Raw genomic sequence first — 22,519 nt, 5'->3', positions numbered from 1 at the left:
GGACTTTTTCAGAATTTTTGGGTGATAAAAAAGGTATACTGTATGGATGTGTCATTCAGTAATCTGTTATATTTTAAATTTTTTATTTCCTATTGCTCAGTGGGAATCATTTTTGGAGCTTACTTTTGGGCTGTAAAAGAATATTTAGTAACTATCGAAGCCAGGCTTTCTCAACCTTTGTAACACAGAGGAACCCCTGAAATATGTTTCTGGTCTCAGGGAAACCCCCGCTAATAATTACTATAGCTATAGCTCATGGTACATTAGGGTAATGGTCAAAAGGAAGAATGCAACTTACATTTTGGGTTACATAGTTACATAGTTAGTGAGGTTGAAAAAAGACATCAGTCCATCCAGTTCAACCTATGATGTGTGTGTGTGTGTTTGCTAACCGTACATTGTATACCCCTGCATGTTGTGGTCTTTAAGGTGCCCATCTAATAGTTTTTTGAAACTATCAATGCTCCCTGCTGATACGACTGCTTGTGGAAGAGAATTCCACATCCTTACCGCTCTTACAGTGAAGAACCCCTTACGCACTTTAAGGTTAAGCCGCCTTTCCTATAGTTTTAGTGAATGGCCACGTGTCTTATTGTATCTCCTTTCTCTGAATAGTTTGTTCCCTATGCTAGGGTCGCCAGTACAGTATTTGTACATTGATATCATATCCCCCCTCAATCGTCTCTTCTCCAGAGAGAATAAGTTCAGTGCTTGTAGTCTTTCCTCATAGCTGATGTCCTCCATTCCCCTAATTATTTTTGTTGCCCTTCTCTGGACTCTCTCCAGTTCCAGCACATCTTTCCTGAGGACCGGTGCCCAGAACTGGACAGCATACTCCAGATGTGGCCGGACCAGAGTCTTGTAGAGCGGAAGAATAATCTCTTTATTTCTGGAGTGGGTTGGTAGGTAGAATCCCCCCCCCCCCATAGATAGCTAAAAAGATCATTGGTGCCTGTCAAGTACCTTGGTTTTAGGCCAAAGGGATGAGGGGACTTCCCTTTGCAGCTCTGGTCTGAGTACCCCTAAGTGTGGAAAATGGGCACAGGGCACAAAGAAGCACAGGTGCCGGTATTTAGGTAGCAGGCAGTAGTGGCCTCTGAACAGCAGTCAGCAGCAGTGCAGGTACACCAGAAGAGGACCAAGGGTGGCCCCTGGGAACTGGACCTTGGAAGCTTGGCACAGAGGTTGCGAGGACACACAGTCGCAGATAAATGCAGGTACTGTACATTTTAGGATCAAGGATGTGGTGAGATGGGAGGCCAGGTTCAGCACAGATGGTCAAGTAAGGTCGTAGTCAGCCACCAAGCCAGAGTTATACACGAAGAGCAGGTGAAGCATAGTCGAGCAACAGGCTGAGGTCCTTACCAGGAAGACAGCAGAGCATGGTTAGAGGCAAGTCAAGGTCAGAATCCACAAAGCAAGGTGAGGAGCAGGCAAGGTCAGCAATGGGAGATCAGACAGCAAGAGCAGGAACACAGAAACACAGGTTACATTAAACAAAAAGAAAATGTCTGGGCCTCCTTCAAATAGGCAGCTTGGCGCCATTCCTGGGTTTGGACTTGTGCCTGCCTGACCAATGCGCAATGGCGCTTTTTGAATGCAACAACATTAGTGTGAGGGAAATTCACCTTAGATGGCACTCAGGATCAAGTTAGGAAGTTTATTTACTCATACAAGGAGACAAGGTACAGCAAGAGTACTGATATTTATCTACTGGACCTAACCACTGTGACCCGTACAATAGGACTGCATACACAGCAGTTAGCCTGGTAGATGCCTATCCAAGCTTGTCTAATTGTTACCAGCCGGGCTTAACTTTAAATACATTTTGCTTATCTGACTTGGCCACCCCTTCTGGACAATGACTGGTTGACTTACAGTATATGTGATGCGCCAGAAATATAATAAAAAAGTGATGACTTTAAATACAATAAATCATATCCAGTTCATAAGGCACATAGCAATGTGTGTGCTTCCAATAAAGTGATATGAAGAGTGTCCCCGTATCCAATTGAAGAAAATCCAGTGATAAAAACAAGTTGTAAACACCAATTAGTGAATCCCTCCACCAGGTGAATTAGCCTCTCACCTTCCTAAAGGACCCAAACGGGCCAGCAATCACATGTATCATGGATCAGACTTCCAGGAAAGAGCCACACTGTATTGCACCTCGAGGGATCCTGGGACATATAAAAAACAGATGAAGAAATCTAGTGCTCTCTGCTTACTAATAAGGGTGTGCTTTATTAGAGAAAGGCAGATCAACTCACATTTGTTGGGCACTCAGCCGTGCCTGCTGTATAAGCGATGTCAGCGATCTGTTACCAGAGAGAGACTCTGCGTCGGCCACGCACGCTCCGTCCCCCTATACGCGTTACGTCGAGCGTAATGCTCCTTTGACTTCCTCGGTAGGGTAAAGCACACCCATATTAGTAAGCAGAGAGCACTAGATTTCTTCATCTGTTTTTTATATTTCCCGGGATCCCTCGAGGTGCAATACAGTGTGGCTCTTTCCTGGAAGTCTGATCCATGATACATGTGATTGCTGGCCCGTTTGGGTCCTTTAGGAAGGTGAGAGGCTAATTCACCTGGTGGAGGGATTCACTAATTGGTGTTTACAACTTGTTTTTATCACTGGATTTTCTTCAATTGGATACGGGGACACTCTTCATATCACTTTATTGGAAGCACACACATTGCTATGTGCCTTATGAACTGGATATGATTTATTGTATTTAAAGTCATCACTTTTTTATTATATTTCTGGCGCATCACATTTTGGTAGGATTTATAGTTTATTGTGATTTGTGAAACACGATTGGTGTATGCTGCCGGATACCACTTATATACTTTCACACACCTGATTTATGCACAGTGAATTGAGGTTGAGTTATTTTATCACATATATTGGGTTTGCGCTGATAGTTTTTTTGTATTTCATTTGACTTACAGTATATGTCTAGGCTTGACCTTTATTGTCATTCCTTAAGAAGAGGGTGTAGCTTTGTCTTACAGACTTTTCTAGAAACAAAACTAGTCACTCTTTTCTAAAAACAAAAGTAGCTTGCGGTTACATGTATTACAGAAGTACAGTTTCTTAAGCAATCTTTTGTAAGCAGGCATACATTATTATAAAATAAGCATCTCATTTCTTCAACATTTAGCTGTATGAGATTGGTCTCCTGACAGTGTCATTAGTTACTCATCTGAGAGGCAGAAGTTGCTCATTGTTTAAGGAACCTCTAACAACCTCTGGAGGAACCCAAAGGTTCCATGGAACCCTGGTTGGAAAAGGTTGCTCTAACCAATGGCAGTAGACATGTGACGGTACAATAATTAGAACTGAAGTCTTTGATCTCTGAGGTCTAGGTTAATAGGCTTTTAATACTTACTTGGCCCGCGGCTCCAATTTTTGCTATGTTGAAGATCTAAATTTGACACGCCTGGGAATGTAGGAGACAAGAAACAGTAGTGATGTTTAGGCTAGAAAAAGGACCCATGATACCCAGGAACATGGGCATAAATAAAAATTATTTTTTAGTAGAGTGTGGGAAGGCTAGAACTCTTAGAAAAACTAACAAAAAAAGAAAGGATATCTGCTTGTCTATCTGTCTGCCTGATCTGTCTGTTTTCCTGTTGCAGACTTTCACATTGTGCGGTTCACATTGGTGCGGTGCGGGAACCCTGCGAATCCACTGCGGATTCCTGCATCGCACCCAACTCGCAGGCAGTTCACAGTGCCATATGCAAACTGCTGGGGGTGTCAATACAAAGTTAACGACACCTCCAGATTAGTTCGCATATCGCAGTGCGAACTGTCAAATTGGACAGGGATCAGATCCCCTAGGTGTGAACACCCATGCGACTTGATTTTGGTGCAAATTCAGCCATAAAATCTGCATGGCTGAAATTGCATCGCACAGACATTGCATGTGATTTGCACAGCAATCATGTGATATGCATCGCATATGTGTGAACCGTCGCTGTAAATCAATTGGCTGCTGTTGGCACTAACTTAAAAGTGTAGGTGAATAAAAAAAGAAAAAAGACACATTATAATAAATGTTATCTGCATATTTAATCGGAGTAGCTCCCAGGTATGCCTGCTTTTAATTTATTAATTGCTCTATGTTCCACTATCGATATTCCCCCAGACCAGAGAGGTGCTTCTACACTTACCTGGAAATGTATGAGCTGAGACCTCTGTTTTAATTACAGGGCACTGACAGATTAATAGGTCTTTGCCAGCTGGTAAGACTGAGTGCTTGGGAATAGTACTATATATTTTGCATTGCTCTTGTTTCATAAATTACCTCTCCCATTGTGCATGTCCCTATTTAGTTATAAATGTATTAACCAGCTCCCATTTTCTCTTTTTAATATTTCGATGTGCTCTGTATAGTGTTGTGTAATAGGTCAGTGGTGTATGCTTACAGGAAATAAATGATAGCAGGAATTTAACACTACAAGTTCCATTTGTATGCTACATACTGAACCATACCAGCAGCCTAGGTTGATTAAAGCTCAAAGTGCTTCTAAACTCCAAAGTTTTTTTTACCTTAATGCATTCTCTGCATCAAGGTAAAAAAAAAACCCTTTCACTACCTGTCCCCCCCTTCATCCCTAAACACTTCCCTGTCTCCTTTCACATTCTAGTGCTTTCCCTGGCTGTGGTGGCATTTCCTGGATTCACAGGTTACACTGAGAGCAATGGATGCCATTGGCTGCTGCTGCTGTCAGTCAAATTCTGTGAGGAAGGATCAGGGGGCATGGCTCGACTCTGAGCCTGGCTTAGAATTGCACCCACACAGGTGCCCCCATTGCACATGGCTTGCTATGGGGGCACCCGTAAGAAGATGCAGAAGAAGAAGAAGAGGCAGTAAGGGCCACTCTGTGCACTATCATTGCACAAAGAAGGTAAGTATACCCTTTTTTTATTTAAAGAAAAAACATGCCTTTAGATTCACTTTAAAGGAGAAGTATATGCTTAAAAAAAAAACAAACATAAATACTCACCTCCATGCTGTATGAACCATGTGATATGTGATGCTCCAGCTGTCATGTCCACTGATTGCTCAGCTGTCAGTCTGCTTTGTGTGCAGAGGAGTACCTGTCAGTTACCATTTTCTGCTCTGCTACTCTGGGCTGGGGAGGGGGTGAGTGCAATTAGCTCCAGCTCTCAGCCATGCACTAAAAGCCAGAGCCAGCTGTCAATCAGGCAGTGGGGTTAATTCCGACAATATTGTCAGAATCCTTCCCAAGCCTGGCCCGGGCAATAGCCGAATCTGGGGTAAATCTGGGGTAAATGTACTCCTGTGATTCACAAGAAAAGTACAACCAAAAAAGCTTTGGTAATTCTTCTCTTTTAATTCCAGGCTTTGGACCCCCTTCCCCTGTGCTCCCCCCAGGAGGACACTTCGGGCAGTGTTTTATGCTATTTTTGTTTCCCTGAGGATACACAATCAAAAATAAAATACAAAATTTGCTGCAACACTTCACCTTTATTGATTCTTCATGCAAAAGACATTACAGTGCGGGGAACAGTAAAAGTTGACGCGTTTCACACTGTGGCTAGCGCTTACTCATAACCTCATCATGAAGTGTTGCAGCAAATTCCAGATTTCGTTTGACGAGCTGTACTAGCACCTTCACCTAAACCCTGGCTATGTTGTAGATGGATGGCTAAAGTGCTCATCACCTGGAGGGACTTTCTTTTTGGTGGTACCTTTTTCTGAGGTCTTCAGGTCAGTCACATAATATTGCGGGGTCAGAGGGTGTCCAGAGAAGTTCTCTAACTGTTGGGGACCCTAGATCCCTAAACCCAAGACACTAGTGATTCTCTTCTTCATTTGATTTGTGACTCTATACTATAATTTACCCTTTCATTTTGATTCCACAATGTCATACATATCGCTTATGACCCTTTCTGTGATTGATGTTGGAGTGCTCCTATATTATGCTAGGCCAGCTGATAAAATAGTTCCATTCTCATTGTCCTGATCTGGTTTGTACTTCAGATGAACAAGCTACCAATAATCTCATAATTGAGCATTTATTGCCATAGTCACTACTGTTTATTGTGGTCTCCTGTTTCTTTTGTCTTTTTTTCTTTTATGTTCCTTTTTGTTTCTTTATTTGTAAACTTTGTTTATACACGCACTTATATGGCTAATATTGGTCTCTCTGTATCCTTGTACTCTCCGATTTTATATTGACTACCGCTGGCATATGTGTATCCTGTTAGTCACAAATTTGGAAAGTGATTCTGTACTTGTATTTTATGTTTTATTTGTGTACACATTTTTCAATAAAACTATTTAAAAAAAATGGCAAGATCCTTTTGTTCTTTGCCTTCTTCACCATTACTCCAGACTGGGCATGATGATGTCAGCACCGCTCTCTGCATTATTGTTCAGTGAATTCAAGGTACTGTGGTGACACCCCTCAGAGGGTGAGCCCATGATCCCCCACACTTACAGTATGTCCTCAATCTTCCATGTCAAGTAATACTGGGTGTCATTAAACCTAGAAGACTGAGGACATCTTGTGGCAAAAAAAAGATTACTGCAGGGGACAGCTCGAGATTAATAGATAGTATTGCAGCCTCTGCTTTTTTTTATACCTGCTAAGGGACATTTAAAAAGTGGAAGTGAGCATTAAAATGTATGTAAACCCAAGAAAAATAATTCAATATATTACTGCTTGCAGTAATAGTTGTGATGACTGCATTAGTGTTCTTTTATTAGTTCCTTTATTTTTAAGACACCTTCTTTCCTAAGGTGGCAATGCTCACTAACTGTACTATACTGGATGAGCATTGTCGTTTGGACCGCAGAGGTGACATTTTTACCCCTACAAGTGCTGAGAGTAAAGGATTTGCACCGAAAAATTATTATCCAATGCTGTTATCCTAAAGCAGTAAGGTGAGCGGCCTGTGAGCACTGAGGTGTCACCGTACTGAAGATTTGATTTTGGAGTCACTATATACCTATCAGCGTTTATCACATGGTGAACGGAAACGTTGTGATTGATGCCATATAAAAGACTTTCTTTGCGCTTATATGTTTAGTATACATTTTTTCTCAAATAATTACATGTGCCATAATTTCATTTGTTGTTTCACATGTATGATTTATTTTGGCTTTGTATATCATCTCACTACACATTTTTTTTGAATGCAGTAATTTATCCAGGTTTTCTATGTATTATCCCTGTGTTATTTCATTTTCCACGCAGCCTGATATATTTAGCACTTTATGCACAATATAACAGCACAGCACCCTACACATATTTTATTTTATTTCATTAGCCTAGGGTTTTGCTATTTAGGTGTTTGATGCCTGTTAGTTATTTACTATTCACTTTAGTGATAGCGCGAGAGCCTCACAACTTTATCACTTCCCAGAAGAGTTGAAGCTGGTATAGCTGCAAAGGGTGGGCCAACTCAATATTGAACCCTACGGACTAAGACTGGGATGCCATTAAAGTTCATGTGCTTGTTAGGAGAGGCTCATATCCCTCAGGAGGAGCGGCGATTCTGAAACTTTGTTATAAAATCACACACTTGTGTAACAAACAATTGGGGGGGGGGGGTCTTCCCTCAATAAATCTCCCAATGCCCCTTTATGGTTCAACCCGTATTTGCAGGAATTTTATAAAATGGTGGAGCCTAGGAGGTGGATGAATTTCGAGCTCAAATATGCACATCAGTTATTTTCTGATCATACTTTCAAAACGTTGCCTATGTTTAGGGCGGAGTTGAGTGTACTTTTTAATTATTGGTTCCAATATCACCAGCTTAGACATGCGGTGGCATTGCAGTTTGGCCTGCGGGGGGTACATCTAGTTCCCTCGCTGTTGGAGAAGGAACTCATGGATGCTAATCATAACAAACTAATTTCCAAATACTATTCTCTGCTGATGACTGGCTGTGCCACGAGATTAACTAAAATTAAAACTCAGTGGCAAGCTCATCTGCCGCACCTGGAGGAGGAAACCTCGGAGGAGGTGGTTGAGTCTCAATTTTCGGGGCTTATCGGGGCTTATAGTGGCAGGGGATAAGGTGGTACAGCTAAATTATCTACAGTACATATAATTTACTATACTCTGTACAGATTATATAAAATGGGGAGACTCCAATCCTCTGAATGCCAGAGATGCCAAGCAGGAATGGGGGACTTCTTTCATATGGTTTGGGAGTGTCCGAGGGTGCAGGAGTTGTGGAAAGGGGTGTGCACTTTTATAGAAGAGTAACTGACACTTTGGAATATCTGTTCCCCAGATAGATGCTTGTTGGGGAATCTTGAAGAGGAGGATCTTAGGCAATCCCAGAAGGTCCTGTTACGACTCCTCTTCTTTTAATGCGAAAAAGATGTTAGTGCTCCCATGGAAGAAACCAGAGCCTCCTGGTGTGGGGGCGTGGGTGGAACTTATCAATAATGCCTTACCACTGTATAAGCTAACATATTTGGCAGGAGGTTGTCCTAAAAAAATTTGATAAACTGTGGCAATATTGGGTGGCATCGGTTTCGGGATCTCTTGATGTATAAGGGGAAGGGTATAATGGGCACCCAGTGAGTTGATGGACGAGGTCTCTCCTGCTCAATGACTCTTGTGATATAATGGAATGTTATTATTGTAAATGTATTACTCCTACGCTAGAAATTATTTGCTTTCACTCTTTACCTGCGACTATATGCTTCACCAGTGCTTTGCTAATGATTTGCATGTGCTCATGGGTTGGTTAGTTGGTTTAATATTTTTTGCATAAAAAAATTTTACCAAAAAAAAAAGGGGGGGGGGATGTGTTTATGCTGTGGCTACCGGATTGACTCCTTGTTTCTTGTTTTTTTGATACTTGTGTTACTACATTACGGATTGATATGTCCTGTATTTTGTATTTTGCATGTTTCTTTTGTGTTTTACACTAACACATTTACCTTTAAAAAAAAAAAAAAGGTTCATTTGCTTGTAAAGGCAGGAACCCCAATACTTTTGGTAATATAGTGTGTATATATATATATATATATATATATATATATATATATATATATATATATATATACAGTGAGGAAATTAATTATTTGATCCCCTGCAGATCTTGTAAGTTTGCCACCTTACAATGAAAAGTAGGGTCTATAATTGTTTTCATAGATGTGTTTTAAATAGTAGAGACAATTAATATCAACCAAAAATCCAGAGAAAAAACATAATACAAATGTTATAAATTAAGTTGCAGTTCAGTAAGTATAATAAGTATTTGATCCCCAAGCAAAACATGACTTAGTACTTGGTGGAGAAACCCATGTTGGCAAGCACAAAAGTAGGATGTTTCTTGTACTTGGTTACCAGGTTTGTCACTTTTCTATGTTTCTATTAATAAAACAAGCGCATCTCAAAAAATTTGAATATCAGCAAAAAGTTAATTTATTTCAGCAATTCAATTTAAAAAGCAAAACTCATATATTTTTATAGATGCGTTACACACAGAGTGATATATTGCAAGCATTTCTTTCTGTTAATTTTGATGATTATGGCTTACAGCTAGTGAAAACCCAAAATTCAGTATCTCAGAAAATTAGAATATTGCATAAGACCAATAAAAAAAAAGGATTTAATACAGAAATATTGGCTTACTGAAAAGTATGTCCATGTACAGTATAGTTTGCACTCAATACTTGGTCGGAGCTCCTTTTGCATGAATTAGTGCATCAATGTAAGGTGGCATGGAGAATCAGCCTGTGGCACTGCTGAGGTGTTATGGAAGCCCAGGTTGCTTTGATAGCAGCCTTCAGCTTGTCTGCATTGTTGGGTCTGGTGTCTCTCATCTTTCTCTTGACAATACCCCACAGATCCTCTATGGGGTTTAGGTCAGGCGAGTTTGCTGGCCAATCAAGCACAGTGATACTATGATCATTAAACCAGGTATTGGTATTTTTGGCAGTGTGGGCAGTGTCAAGTCCTGCTGGAAAACAAAATCATCATCTCCACAAAGCTGATCAGCAGAGGGAAGCATGAAGTGATCTAGAATTTCCTGTTCTAGATCACTGCTGCGCTGACTTTGGACTTGATAAAACACAGTGGACAATGCCAGCAGATGACATGGCTCCCCAAATCATCACTGACTGTTGAAACTTCACACTGGACCTCATGCAACTTGGATTCTGTGCCTCTCCACTCTTCCTCCAGACTCTGGGACCTTGATTTCCAAATGAAATGTAACATTTCCGTGATGATTTGGGGGAGCCATGTCATCTGCTGGTGCTGGTCAACTGTGTATTAAAAATCCTTTTTTTTTTTATTGGTCTTATGTAATATTCTAATTTTCTGAGATGCTGAATTCTGGGTTTTCACTAGCTGTAAGCCATAATCATCAAAATTTTAAAGAAACAAATTCTTGAAATGTATCACGCTGTGTGTAATGAATCTATATAAAATATGAGTTTCGCTTTTTTTAAATGAAATACTGAAATAAATTCACTTTTTAATGATATTCTAATTTTATGAGATGCACCTGTGTATATATATATATATATGTATATATATTAGGGATCGACCGATTATCGGCAAAGCCGATATATCGAGGGCCGATATGCACTTTCCCCCGATATAGCGGAATCGGCCTTTTGATTTACCGATATTGCCGATATTTCGGGAAAGTGCATGTACCTGAGTGATTCCTGCAGCTAGAGGCGTCACCCCGGTACTGGTGTCCATAGCCGAGGGTCGGCTGTCTTGTAATGACAACCGATGTGGCTGAGAAGCCACCGGCTGTCATTCCAAGGAGCGGGAGGGGACGTCCCCCCCCCCGGCCCACCGCCTTCCGCGGCTCGCCCGGGTCTCCTGTTCCACCGGGAGAACCGGGCATCCTACCTTCACCGCTGCTGTCTGACCGAGTCTCCATTTCTTTGAATTCGGCTCCGCTGAGTACCCGGAAGTAATGTCATGACTCGGAAGTGATGTTAGACCCCCAGATCCCTCCACCACAGTACCTGCAGACATTAAAAAAAAAATTTAAAAAATAAAAATTTTAATGTCCGAAAATATCGGCAGATATAGGCCGATACCGATATCCGATGACCAAAATATCGGTATCGGCGGTAAAAAAACGATATCGGTCGATCACTAATATATATATATATTTTTTTTTTTTACTGCTGGTAAGGTAAACATGAAACAGATCTCTGCTTACTGTAACTAAGTAAAAAGACAATATAGGATCTAAAAAGCAGCCAGTTATACATAAATCTGCACGTTTTTGGCCATATTTTGCAGCTTTGTACCTGAACTTTGCATTTATTATGCACTGGCAGACCAGAGTTTGACTTTGCAGTACAATATAAGACTAAGGGCATGTTATACTGTATTATACTGACTGAATATGATCATATCATAGGACACAAAACACGTTATTATTGCACATAGTACATAAGTGCAAGTGTGAAGTGTTCTTACCTAATCCTAAATGGTCAGTGTAAAGCTATATATTCAGCGCATTACAATGCCTTTGGGGTGTTATTGCTGTGAATTTGCCCTTGTCTATAAAACAAGATCAATAGCACATAGAAAATTACATACAGAACAATGTGTGAGGTTAAGGTTGTGATGTGACCTCTCCTTAACCTAAAAATCTATCATCTTTATAGAATAACTATCGTAAATACTGTGCAATACAAAGAACAAATTATTATTATTCTATATTTTCTCTTTTCCAAAGCAACTTCCAATATGAATGGCAGCAGGTAACAAAGGTAACTCCTAAGCATCCCCACAGCAAGCTGATGTATTACCTTTTTTTTGTTGCAGAAAGGGTACAGAGGTACTCTCTTTTATTTTAATTATTTTTCTTCAATGCAGTGGATAATAAAATAGGCGCTCCCAATAGGAAGAAGACATCAGCAGCGGAGGGAGAAAACCAGAGGAAGAAGATATCGGCAGCAGAGGGAGAAGAACTGGAGAAGGGAGGCATCAGCAATGGAGGGGGAAGAATCGGTGTTCTGCCGAAAACTCCAACTTGCAGAGAACTCCAACAACGTTTTTTTCCGGTGAGTGTAAACCAAGAATAATTGGAGATTTCGACCACTTGGTGTTTTCACAGAACAGGGGTAGCCTTTACACTCCGGTAGATGCTAGAATTAGTGGAGATTGTTTGTCCGCCTGTTAGTTGTCGCCGCCCTAGAGGCAGCCATGTTTTTGATTACTGGCTGCCAGACTAACAATCTCCACTAATTATAGCAAATACTAGAGTGTAAAGGCTGCCCCTGTTCTGTAAAAACACCAAGTGGTCGAAATCTCCAATTAATCCTGGTATACACTCATCGGAAACAACGTTGTTGGAGTTTTCAGCAGAACCCCGGAGGAAGAAGACATTGGCAGCAGAGGGAGAAGAACTGGAGGGGGGAGAAGGACCAGAGGGAGAAGAGACATTGGAGGACATTCTTCATTTTTAATAAAGGACTCTGTCAAAAGCCTGTGTACTGTTTTTATTTATTTTTTACACTTTTTTTTAATGGCTGGGTAGGGGCACAATGTAACCCATACTCATTTGCATAGGGGGCGGGATCTGGGGGGCACTTGTTAAAGGAGGCTTCCAGATTCTTATAAGCACCCTGCCCGCAGATCCCCACAACCACCACCCAGGGTTGGTCAAGAAGAAGGCTTTGCCCCTATCAACATGGGGACAAGGTGCATTGGGATGGGGGTGCAGAGCCCCCCCTGCCCCAAAGCACTCCCCCCATTTTGAGGGCACGTGGCCTGGTATGTTCCAGGAGAGGGGGAGCGCTCACTCCCCCCTTTTACTTGCCTGCCAGGCTGCATGCTCGGATAAGGGTCTGGTATAGATTTTGGGGGGACCCTACACTGTTTTTTTTTTATTTTGGTGTAGTGTTCCCCTTCAAGATCCTCAGACCACAAGTTGCATGCCACAAGTCTTATCAGTTAAGACGATGATATGACTCGGACACGACTATTGGTGCCATAGACTAAATGAAAAATCGTCCGAAATTCGGTCATTTGGACAGTTCGTTCATTTTTTGGCAAGTTAATGGGCACAAATCGGTAATCTGTTGTGATGTTTTTGAGCCTAAAAAACGAAGGACAAGTTTGAAAGGGTAATGTGTTTCTCATCCAAATTGTTGCACTAGGTATATGTGAAAAAAACAAACAAAAAACAGATTAATTTATGTTCATTGAACGATTTATCTGTGATTACATGATGGCACGATCATCTGCTCTCATGGCCGAGTGTTCGTTTTTTCGAAAATGAGTTTGAACGATTTTCTTGTATAGTGTATGGCCAGCATTTCATTCAGATCAATGGGCTGAGATCATGCCTAAGCCAGACCAAAGTAGTGCAGGGAACATTTTCAAAGTCTGACCGACACAAGTCAGACTAGTTCAGACAACTCTCATAGGGAACCATTGATTTTGAAAATGTGACTTTGAAGTCAGAAGTCGGAGCGCATGTCGCATGTCGGACCAGTGTGACCTGGCCCTAAACCCCATTTGCCATATAGCTGCCCAATTTAGCAGTACATTGAGGTTGGCTTGTAAGTTGGAGAGACCTTGTAAGGACGTTATTCCACTGCATTGCTTGGTGTCATCTGCAGACTGAATTGGTACTTTTAATCCCAGACTCTATATCATATATAATGATATTAAAAAAGTAAGGGTCCCAACACTGAACCTTGGGGTACACCACTGATAACCTTAGACCATTCAGAGTAAGAATCATTAACCACTACTCTCTGAATTCTATCTTTTAGCCAATTTTCTATTCATTTACAGTAAAAATATATAAAAGTGCAGCGCACATGGTAAGTGTATTTTATTGCAGAAGGGACTTTGCATGCTTCTTCTGCAATAGAAATCCCGCTTGCTCACAGTGAACAACAGCTTTAGTTCTACTCTAGACTGTCATTACAGGCACACTGCTCCTAGACAGCCCTGTGTGACAGAACCCCCCCCCCCCCCTGAGCTGCAGAGCATCTGCATGGGGTGATATATTTTACATGCAGTGTGGCAAGAATTATACCCCCTGTCATATTCAGGGGACAGTACTGCCTGCCAAACATGACCTATTTAAGTGAATGGGGCTGTGCCGCTACCACCCTGTTGTGGCGATAAGGTGCTGGCTTTTAGTGTGTAAAACACGTGGTCAGGAGGCAACATAATGTCTCAAGCAGATCAATCTTCAGAGGGCAATGGAATGAAAACAACCAATTTATTTAAAAGCAAATTACAGGGTTATTTCGTAGCGGATGTGTATGGACTATTTTTGAAGAGTAAGGATATTGTTTAGGGTCACCATTAAAGTGGTTGTAAAGGCTGAAGGTTTTATTACCTTAATACATTCTATGCATGAAGATAAAAAAACATTCTGTGCTGCAGGGTCCCCCCCCCCCCCCAGCCATCCCATATACTTACCTGAGCCCCATCTTGATCCAGTTATGTACATGGACCGCCTGTCTGTTTCCATCTCACTGTCATCTGATCTGATCTGCTAGACCAGGGGTATTGAATTCAATTATACAGGGGTCCGATCAGTGACATTTTCTTCCAGCAGAGGTCTGAATCACACGTTTGTGCGAAGACTCCTTTACATCACAGCCCCCCTTATATCACAGCCCCCCTTATATCACAGCCTCCCTTTTATCACAGCCTCCCTTATATCACAGCCCCCCTTATATCACAGCCTCCCTTGTATCACAGCCTCCCTTATATCACAGCCCCCTTATATCACAGCCCCCCTTATATCACAGTCTCCCTTATTTCACAGCCCCCCTTATATCACAGTCTCCCTTATTTCACAGCCCCCCTTATATCACAGCCTCCCTTGTATCACAGCCTTTCTTATATCACAGCCCCCTTATATCACAGCCCCCTTATATCACAGCCCCCCTTATATCACAGTCTCCCTTATTTCACAGCCCCCCTTATATCACAGTCTCCCTTATTTCACAGCCCCCCTTATATCACAGTCTCCCTTATATCACAGCCCCCCTTATATCACAGTCTCCATTATATCACAGCCCCCCTTATATCACAGTCTACCTTATATCACAGCCCCCCTTATATCACAGTCTACCTTATATCACAGCCCCCCTTATATCACAGTCTCCCTTATTTCACAGCCCCCCCCCCTTATATCACAGCCCCCCTTATATCACAGTCTCCCACTTGACTTCACAGATTTCCCTTCAAAGTCGTGTTTTCAGACCCCTTCACATCACCCCCACCCTCTTCACAGTAGTATGCTGAATCCCCTTTACATAACACAGTCCTTATCCCCCCTTTAACATCATCACCCCCACAGTACTGTACTCTGCCCCCTTCAATGGGATATAATGCTTTCAGTCCTCGCTCACTGAGAGGAGGCGGGGCGGAGCACGGACTCAATCCAATACATACAGTACAGCTCACTGAGAGGAGGCGGGGCGGAGGACGGACTCAATCCAATACATATAGTACAGCTCAGGACACCTGTGTAATAATGCGAGATTTCATCCCATGAGATACATCCCAGCAGCCCTTGCGAATCGCCGAATGACGTAATCGCCAATCGGCGGCCGGACCCAGAAGTGAGGAGAGGATGAATAAAGAAGAAAAAAAAATAATTTCCTAGCAAAAAAAAAGTTTCCATTGGTATAAGTAGTTTTAAAGGGGATTACATACATCTATGTAGTCCAAGTTATTAAAATGGGTGGAACTCCACTTCACTTTAAGCTGACTTCAGGAGGCACAGCTCTGCATGGACGGGAGCGAGAGTTGCCAGCTGTTTTTCATATTAAACAACAAGTGATTGGTGGCTATGATGCAGGGCGGTTCTAACCACCAATCACTTGTTGGCTAATATGAAAAGCAGCTGGCAGCTCTTGCTCCCTTCCTATGCAGAGCTGTGCCTCCTGCCCCCGGCATATTGCCTCGTGCCTCCCGAGTCCTGACATGCAGAGAATGACAGCGACTGAGGATGGGGAACAGAAATGGCTCCTAAATGGCATGACAGCGGGTCCAGATGGGACAGTGGCTCGGTCCGCATCCGGCCCCTGGTCTGCCATCAGAGATGTATAGTAACTAAGTAGAACTACTTCACTACTGTACTTAAGTACCGAAAGGCGGTATCTGTACTTTCCTAGAGTAGAATTTTTTTCTCCTACTTCCACTTTTACTTCACTACATTTTTTCAATGATTTCAATACTTCTACTCTGATATTTTTTTTTTGTGCTGCATAGTTACTCGTTACAATCATAAAAATTACCACTGCCAGAACAGTAGATGGCAGGTTTCATGAAGCTCAAAACATGTGTATTATCAGCGCATACGAAAATAAATGCTACTGTATGTATAAATAAAATCTGCATTTGAAATAATAAAAGACAATATGATGTTGAAACTTTTGACTTCTTTCTTTAATAACTACATAACACAGTACTTGTACTTTTACTTTCAGTACTTGAGTAGCAATTTTTTTTCAAAACTACTGGTACTTTTACTTTCAGTACTTGAGTAGCAAATTTTTTTAAAAAACTACTTGCAATACTTAAGTACAAAAAATGTTAAATACTTTAGTACTTCTACTCAAGTCACTTTTTGATCGAGCACTTCCACTTCTACTCAAGTCACTTTTTGATCAAGCACTTGTACTTTTACTCAAGTATGGGTTTCGAGTACTTTATACAACTCTGTCTGCCATTTAATGATGCCTGTGCTAGTGGCGTACCAATGGGGGGGGGGGGGGGGTCAGTGATCTGTCCCGGGTGCAACACATTGGGGGGTTGTCAGGCTGGCACTGCTTAAGGGTGTCAGGCCAGTGCCTCTTATTTAGCGGTTCTGCTTCCCTTTTCGAGCATAGGGAGCTCTGACCTCTAGTAGTGGTCTCCGCAAAGATGGCAGCGGCAAGCAGAGAGGAAATGACGCATACAATGGCAGCAAGTGCCCACTGGAATGCATTTTCGGCCCCATTTCCTGGTCCCTGTGGTTGGCGTGCGTTCCACATTGCAGATCCATGCTTTTCTTCATGCTTTGCACCCCAGAAACGTTTACATCCTAAATCCTCTATCACCAAGCGCATCCTACCACACCTTCTTGTCCCACAAACAAGCACCCCTGTGGTAAGTGTGCGCACAGTGCTGTGATGATATTCTGCGCTGGATATACGAAAGCTGTCGCAAGCAACCATTTTTTCAGAGCAGCCATGACAGTTTACAAATTCCCTCGCTCACACAGCCCCCTCCTCGAGATAATTAATTCCTGGAAAGCAGAGGGCTTCGACTTCAAAGAAACGACCATTCAAGGAAACCTTATCTCAAGCACAGACAGGAATCCTGGCAGATGTCATTTCTTCCAGCACAGGCCGATCATAAACAGAGCCAATCAATTAAGGCTGACCAGAGCGGTGCCATAAATGCCACAACAGCCAAGCTGTTGATTAGAACATCTAACAATCCATACACAAGTCATAAATGCAGACAGGAACATGACACATTAACAATAAGTATATATTTGGATGAGAAATGTCATACTGATTGAATTAAGACCAGGCGTGACCACCCTATCACATATAGAATAGAAGCTAGCTGTCAGATGCCTTACGGGTCATTGGTTATTAAGAGATGGCTGTGTTTGGTATCTATGGATATAAAATTCAATGCTGCACAATAAGCTATAAGTTTCAAGAAGGCAACTGGTAGATGTTGGAAGATATGAATTATGTTATAAATCTGTCTATACGGGAGGTTCCTTGGTATTGTCGTAAACTTTAGGGCCACCCATGGCCACTGTGTTTATTGGTCAGGGACCTCTGTTAACACCCCCTGCGGTCTCAGAGAAAAAGAGAGAGGCAGATGGGGTTAGAGAGTTCTCATGGTAACATCAAGAAGGAACATCTATCAAGTTTTAGAACCGATCACACTGGCTCATCTTCTGACTCTGGTAACACCAAGGACATTGAATGCAAGTATCCTTACTTCTCAATTCTATCTTATTCTTCAAATTGCTGAATTATGTCGCTGTTTCTTTGAAACACCTTTTTTCTGTAAATATTTTATTTGCACCAATTTTAACCTTTTTATTATTAAACTTTATTCTGAAAAGTGTTAATCTTGTCCGTAAGCTCTTAATGCAAGCTAACAACGAACCTGTCTCTTGAAGAGTGCTACTGTATAGAATAAATCCTCTGAACATTCCTGTCTGAAGAAGAAAAACTACCACAAGAGGACACCGTTTTAAACTAGAGGGGCAAAGGTTTAAAAGTAATATGAGGAAGTATTACTTTACTGAGAGAGTAGTGGATGCATGGAATAACCTTCCTGCAGAAGTGGTAGCTGCAAATACAGTGAAGGAGTTTAAGCATGCATGGGATAGGCATAAGGCTATCCTTCATATAAGATAGGGCCAGGGACTATTCATAGGATTCAGATATATTGGGCAGACTAGATGGGCCAAATGGTTCTTATCTGCCGACACATTCTATGTTTCTATATTTCTATGTCTGTGGTGACAGTGCGTGTTACAGATTATTATTCTAAAGTCATAATTGGTATTTCTAAAATTACGAGTGTCCGCTGGGCTCATAACGTGGTGGTGATGGCAGTGAAAGGGTTAATTGCTTAATTAGCCTGTTGACAATCGCTCTCAGCCTGCTGGCATCTAGATTGTAGTCCAGCAAGCTGGAAAATCTATGTGCCGGGTGCAGCTGAGAGTGGCATTGTTACGCAAGTGACAGCAGGGTGTGAGATTGGCTAGTCCTTGGTCACGAGTTAGTGAGAAGGGCAAGGATCTGATAGCCACCACCGTCGCAAGCGCTATTCCACTTAGATTAGTGCCAGATCGGGGTGGGGTGCCAGATATAGGATCCACCCTGGGTGCCAATTACTCTAGGTACCCCCCTGCCCATCTGTCTGTTTTTAGTGCACAGGATCGGATCAGATGTTGGTGGGTGATCCATAGAGAGCAATGGATGGTCTGATTGGGTCTGCCTGCAAAACTGACAGGTGGACCTGATTGGTCAGTCCCTGTGAAGGGGCCCGATGTGCCAAAGGGACACAGGTCTGGCAGCAGGAATTTATACAATTACTATGAAGAGTTCCTCATCACTTGGAGAGAACAGCCTTTGAGATGGCGATTACTGAGGTGGGACCTTTGAATGGTTTGGCACTGGGGGCCACATCACTTATTGCCAGGGCTGCCATTGGGGTGGGGGGCAGCCAAGGGCCCATGCAATCAGAGGGGCCCGGCCGCCCAGGCCCACCCAATGAGATGGAGTTGTTTTTGCTGTAATAACTAGCAATTGCTGAAGCAGAGCAGCTGCAGGGTAAGCCCATGCAGCCGAAGGGATGTCTCTTTGCAGAATATATGAGGCCATCTCTTTGCTGGATTAGGATGTCTCTTTGCTGGATTAGGATGTCTCTTTGATGGATTAGGCTGTCTCTTTGATGGATTAGGATTTCTCTTTGCTGGATTGGGAAGTCTCTTTGCTGAATATATAGAAATGTCTCCGACGGATTAGGATGTCTCTTTGCTGGATTGGGATGTCCCTTTGCTAAATATATGGACAAAAGAGATTTGACCCGCGGGACTTTAAATGAGGTAGGTGTTAGGCTACATTCACACCTGAGCGTAGCGTTTTTCGCGCGTTTTTTACCGCGATTTTACCGCGATTTTTGCGGCGTTTTTTACCGCGATTTTACCGCGATTTTTACCGCGATTTTTGTGCAGGCGTTTTTAGATTGAATAGAGATCAATGGAAAACGCCTGTAATCTGCCCAAAAAGAAGCTCATGTACTTTTTTGAGCGTTGGGCGTTTTGTATACAGCGTCAAAACGCTCAGATGTGAACAGGGGCCATTGAAATGAATAGGATTTGTCTTGTTGGGCGTTTTGAGAGCTGATCCTAGAGCAGAAAAACGCCCCAAAAACGCCCCAAAACGCCTAGATGTGAACGGAGCCTTAGTGGCTGGAAATAAAATGCTGAGGTAGATAGGTAATAGAGTAGACTTTTATTGTGATATGTAAAAATATTATACAAGTGATGAATAGTATCATACACTAGTTTGCATATTGAAATAGCCCCCTGGCAAAAGTGTAAACAATGTACAACATAAATAATAATATATCACTTAGGTATACATCTCATAATACAGCTTGGCTTCAAAGGTAACCTTAACCACTTAAGCCCCGGAGGATTTGGCTGCTAAAAGACCAGGGGGTATTTTGCGATTCGGCACTGCGTGACTTTAACGGACAATTGCGCGGCCGTGCGACGCTATACCTAAACGAATTTGGCGTCCTTTTTTTCCCACAAACAGAGCTTTCTTTTGGTGGTATTTGATCACCTGTGCGATTTTTATTTTTTGCGCTATAAACAAAAAAAGAGCGTCAATTTTGCAAAAATAACAATATTTTTCACATTTTTTTTATATGAAATTCCCCCCCCCCAAAAATGTAAAAATCAAAATTTTTTAACATTTTCGGCTAATTTGTTTTATGCTACATATGTGTGGTAAAAAAAATCGCAAAAAGCGTATTTTTATTGGTTTGCGCAAAAGTTTCGCATCGCGTTTACTAACAAAGGGAAAGATTTTTGTCATTTTTGTTGTTTTTTTTTAACGCGTAATGGCGGCGATCTGCGATTTTTTTTGCGGTACTGCGACATTGCGGCGGACAGATCGGACCCTTGACTGACATTTTTGACACTTTTGGGGTTACCAGTGACATTTCTACAGTAATCAGTGCTATATATATGCACTGATACTGTAAAAATACACTGGCAGTGAAGGGGTTAACTTTATTTGAGAGGGAGGGGCTGTGTGTGTCCCTAGGGGCGTGAGTCTTACTGTGATTGGCTGTGGCTTGAACTGTAGGAACACTGATCAACGGTCCTACATTGTAGAACGGTGCGATCGGTGTTTCTATACCGGGGAGAATGACAGGCGGCTTGTTTACATAAGCCACCTGACTTTCTCCCTCTCCCCCGACGATCGCCGAGTGACCGGCGGACACCGGGTCCGCCGGTCACACGCGCGGGGGGGTCCGTGACCGCGTGGGAGCGGGAGTGCGCCTCCGGCGACGCGCGCTCGCTCCCCAGAGCCTCACAGGCTAGCGACGTAGACCTACGTCGCTCTGCCTGTGAGGGGCTGACCGCCGCAGTAAATATACTGTGAGCAGTCGGCAATCGGTTAATGGCATATTATAGTTCCATAGTAACAAAGTATGCTGCATCCTGAACTGACGCGTTTCGCGAGCTGTGCGCTCGCTTCTTAAGAGATAGATGCATTCAGGGTATGTCTATAAGGGAACAAATATTGGAGTAAAAAATGTTGATAATTAAATAAAAAATACCTAAAAAAGGTTAAATATCATGATCAAGACTCAAAGGAGTGTTAAATACTCACAGGTCTGTAAAAATAGGATGGGGTAATACCCTTCTGTGTGGCAGTAGTAGCATTGGTCTGACCCAGGAGCTGAAGGGTCCCGACTGGATGCAAGCCGAAAAAGGGGGGGCCCATGGCAAGTAGGTGACAAGTGGCGAAATAGAAGGATGCACCGTCAAAAATCTGCCATAAATGAGAATGATGTGGTAAAAGTATAAATAGTTTATCATATAGGAATACCAGAGTAATATGAAGGTATAGGCAGAGCTGGTGTAAAAGTAATAAGGGGTGATATACTATTAAGGCTCCATGTACACGGGACGCTGGAAATGGCCGTTTAGGAGCAGTTGGGCGTTTTTTTCAGAAGCCCCTGAACCTATCTACATTTTATCTTATCTGTCCATGTACACCAGGTCGTTTACAGTCATTTGCAGGCAGTTGCGTTCAGGGACTGTTTTTAGAACGCAATTATTTGCGTTTGAACGTGTGTTTTCCGGCGTTTCAAATGCACAAACGCGTCTGAACGCGTCCGAACGCGTCTGAACGCGATGACCCGCGTTTAGCGTTCGCGTTTTTCCATTTTAAAGGGGAATCATTTTTTTGACCTCTAGGAACGCTTCTAAACGCAAACGCCCGCAAACGCTGCTAAACGCCCGCTAAACGCGGGTACAAACGCGACCGAACGGACGTTTCAAACGTCCTAAAAATTCCAGCATTCAAAGGGACTTTTAACAACGTCCCGTGTACATGGAGCCTAAGGGGTATGATACTATTCATCACTTGTATAATATTTTTACATATCCCAATAAAAGTCTACTCTATTACCTATCTACCTCAGCATTTTATTTCCAGCCACTAACACCTACCTCATTTAAAGTCCCGCGGGTCAAATCTCTTTAGTCTGTATGAATTTTTGGGATGGAGGTGAGTTATGGAAGTCACCAGACCATTTTCCTTCTTTTTTTGCTGAATATATGGGGATGTCTTTGGTGGATTTGATTCATTTTCATATATTAATTTGTAGGAGTGTTAGAATAAAAGTGGGTGCACTGAAGGAGTGTGATGGTCAGTGGGTGGATTCGGTGGGCCCTGGGAATGTGGGTTGTCAGGCCCGGAGGGGCCCAGGCCTAATGGCCCGTACACACGATCCG

This window comes from Pelophylax lessonae (assembly GCF_965119305.1).
Source record: "Pelophylax lessonae genome assembly, chromosome: 3".
In the NCBI taxonomy this organism is placed as follows: domain Eukaryota; kingdom Metazoa; phylum Chordata; class Amphibia; order Anura; family Ranidae; genus Pelophylax; species Pelophylax lessonae.
Note: the sequence above shows the minus strand (reverse complement) of the source record.